Below are 3,481 nucleotides of genomic sequence, written 5' to 3' on the forward strand. Positions count from 1 at the left end.
ATATCGTTTTAATAGCAGAGCAACTCTTTTCTTATATCCTTTTTTTGCCTAAGAAGAGATGCCGGAAAAAGGACTCGACAAATGCGATCCATGGTGGAGGGTATATAAAATTCGGCCCGGCCGAACTTAGTACGCTTTTACTTGTTTTTATTCGTATCACACAATGTGTGCAACTTTAACAATAGCATAATTTGAAGTGTGACGGCCACCATAGCGCAGAGGTTCGAATCCTGGCGAGAACATCAGAAAAAATTTTCAGCGGTGGTTCTTCTCTTTCTTGTTTTATATTTGTTGTTTGTTCAAAAGATTTGTGGTCTTTCTCCTTTTCTAGGCATCTTTTTTTAGCAGGATTATTTTTTAAAGTATTTGGGCAATGAGGGCGTTCATGTTCATCATCTCCAGAGCGCGTTGTCACATGGTCATCCAAACTGTTCTCATTGTTACTAAGGCTATGCTCTGTTTCCGAAATGGTGGTATTATTGTAAGAACATCGACGAGTCTCTTCAGAGTTATCAGTAGATTTAGTATTGCTTGATTTTCGATCTGGTGCTAAACATTTATTGCATTTATGACACCTAAACGGATCGTTACTGTGCAATCGAAGGTGTTCTTCCAGACGGGAACGCAGATAGAACATCCGTTCACAGCAAGCTATAGAGAATTTATCATCGGGATGTTCAACCCGAAAATGAAGCTTTAATATTGTAAAAGACGAACGAATCTTGGGACAGATTTCACATTTTAAAGTTTGCCTAGATTGGGCTATGAGTTCATCGTACTTTTTGCGGCGGTTAATTTGAAAAATTTTCTATTTGGATTGGCAACTTTTTCGGAGACTGGGAGGTCATTTGGTTGATTGCATTTTCGTAGAACTCGTAGCCTCTTCTGCAATGAAATTAGAGTGTATAAGGAATGTCTCGCAGTTGCTAGTTGGAAGAACGTAATGGGCGTTTTCTGTCACCTTAGCAGTATTCTTGGGAATATTTGTCTTGGTTCTCATTATTGTGTAGTCATCAATTTCGAGCATCTCTGATTTTACCACAATTTCGTCGGGTTTGTTAGCAACATATTTAAGACGAAGCTGGGCTTTGAAAACTGACTCTCTGAAGTTATGATATTCCATTATGTGACACCAACATTTTAGACAATAACAATTAACTTGATCGGGTTTAAGTTAAAAAAAAAATCAGAAGAAAAGGATAACACAAAAGAAAGTCAAAAACACAAAGAACTTTGAAAGAAGAATAAGTAAAAAGGCGTTAAGTTCGGCCGGGCCGAACTTTGGATACCCACCACCTCGGGTATATATGTAAACCACCTTTCATCAAAATCCAGCGAAAATTGCATGCCTTATGTCTCATAGCAGTTATATCGAAATATGATCCGATTTGGACCAAATTCTAATAAGTACAAGTCATTGTTCAATTATGTATAACAAAATGTTGGTCCTTTTAGCTATATCTAAAAATAAACCGATCTGAACAGTATACAATATGAGTCATTGACATAAATCAATGAGTCAAATTTCAGTTAAATCGGATTATAAATGCGTCTTTTTTGGGGCCAAGACTTTAAATCGAGATATCGGTCTATATGGCAGCTATATCCAAATCTTGATCGACCTGAGTGAAATTGAAAAATGATGTCGAAGGGCCCAACACAATTCACTGTCCCAAATTGTGGCGACATCGGACAATAAACGCGCTTTTTCTGGCCCCAAAACCTAAAACCGAGAGATCGGTCTATATGGCAGCTATATCCAAATCTTGACCGATCTGTACCATAATTCAGAACTATGTCAAGAGGTTGAACCTAACCCAATGTCCCAAATTTCGGCGACATCGGACAATAAATGCGCCTTTTATGGGCCTTAGACCCTAAATAGGAGGATCGGTCTATATGACAGCTATATCCAAATCTGGACCGATTTGAGCCAAATTGACAAAGGATGTCGAAGGGCCTAACACAACTCACTGTCCCAAATTTCAGCAAAATCGGATAATAAATGTGGCTTTTATGGGCCTAAGACCCCAAATCGGAGGATCGGTCTATATGGCAGCTATATCCAAATCTGAACCGATCAATACCAAATTGACGAAGGATGTCGAGGGGCCTAACACAACTCACTGTCTTAAATTTCAGTAAAATCGGATAATAAATGTGGCTTCTATGGGCCTAAAACCCTAAATCGGAGAATCGGTCTATATGGCAGCTATATCCAAATGTGGACCGATCTGGGCGAAAATGACGAAGGATGTCGTAGAGCCTAACACAACTCACTGTGTCAAATTTCAGAAAAATCGGTTAATAAATGTGGATTTTATGGGCCAAAGACCCTAAATCTGAGGATCGGTCTATATGGCAGCTATATCCAAATCTGGACCTATCTGAGCCAAATTGACGAAAGATGTCGAAGGGCCTAACACAACTCACTGTGTCAAATTTCAGAAAAATCGGTTAATAAATGTGGATTTTATGGGCCAAAGACCCTAAATCGGCGGATCGGTCTATATGGGGGCTATATCAAGATATAGTCCGATATAGCTCATCTTCGAACTTAACCTGCTTATGGAAAAAAAGACTCTGTGCAAAATTTCAGCTCAATATCTCTATTTTTGAAGACTGTAGCGCGATTTCAACAGACAGACGGACGGAAATGTCTAGATCGTCTTAGATTTTTACGCTGATCAAGAATATATATACTTTATAGGGTCGGAAATGGATATTTCGATGTGTTGCCAACGGAACATCCTTCGGTGGTGGGTATAAAAATAGTAGCCTGATTCATAATGGATCGTTAGATACATATGTGAAATAAAAGACGTGTCAGAATTTTAATGAATTGAATTAAGGTATGCAGCCCTTGACTGCAAACTTACCTGAGGCTCAAAATATTTGATGGTCATTTCATAGACTCCCACATCCTGGTATAGACGTTTGTAGTCATGACATAAAGTTATACACAGACGGTCGTGAACATAGCGTTTTATATAAGTTTCGAAAATATTTACAAAAGTTATGTATGCATGTGGTTGTTAACACTGTTTAGATAAATTCTGAAAAAACAAAATTCATGAACCAAGTAAATAAAATGAAAAAAATCCTTATATCAGCTGTGTTTTATTTAATTACTATTGTTGTGTTTTATTTCAGTACTGGATAGAAAAGCAGTGTTGGGCAGAAATAAAACTCAAAAAAGGTTTCCAATCCAAGTCTGTTTGTTTGTTATAAATTGGTAACACCATTTGCCAACCTGTCAAAACGATACGAGGAAAAGTGAAATATTCGTAAAATTTATAAATAATAAAATGGAAATAATATTTATCAAGATTTGCGAACGCATTTTTATAAATAATTGGTTTTATTTTTATTTTGCCATTCACAATAGAGGATTTCTGCGGGTGGCCACACTAATTTGTGAAAAACATATGGCAATCCTGACGACAGATGTTCCATATAAGATGACAGCTTAAGCTGAGTA

General features: G+C 37.4%; 1 long non-coding RNA gene across 1 annotated transcript; it reads right to left on the reverse strand.

The window, feature by feature from the left end:
- Nucleotides 1-265: 265 nt before the first annotated feature.
- LOC106094817 (uncharacterized) lies at nt 266-3,236 on the reverse strand. Its single transcript, XR_001222641.2, has 4 exons — nt 3,133-3,236; nt 2,880-3,056; nt 962-1,158; nt 266-885 (listed from the first exon to the last, which is right to left on the reverse strand). It is a non-coding gene; the product is annotated as an uncharacterized LOC106094817 (long non-coding RNA).
- Nucleotides 3,237-3,481: the final 245 nt, after the last annotated feature.

The sequence above is a fragment of the Stomoxys calcitrans genome, chromosome 1, assembly GCF_963082655.1.
Source record: "Stomoxys calcitrans chromosome 1, idStoCalc2.1, whole genome shotgun sequence".
Lineage (NCBI taxonomy): Eukaryota > Metazoa > Arthropoda > Insecta > Diptera > Muscidae > Stomoxys > Stomoxys calcitrans.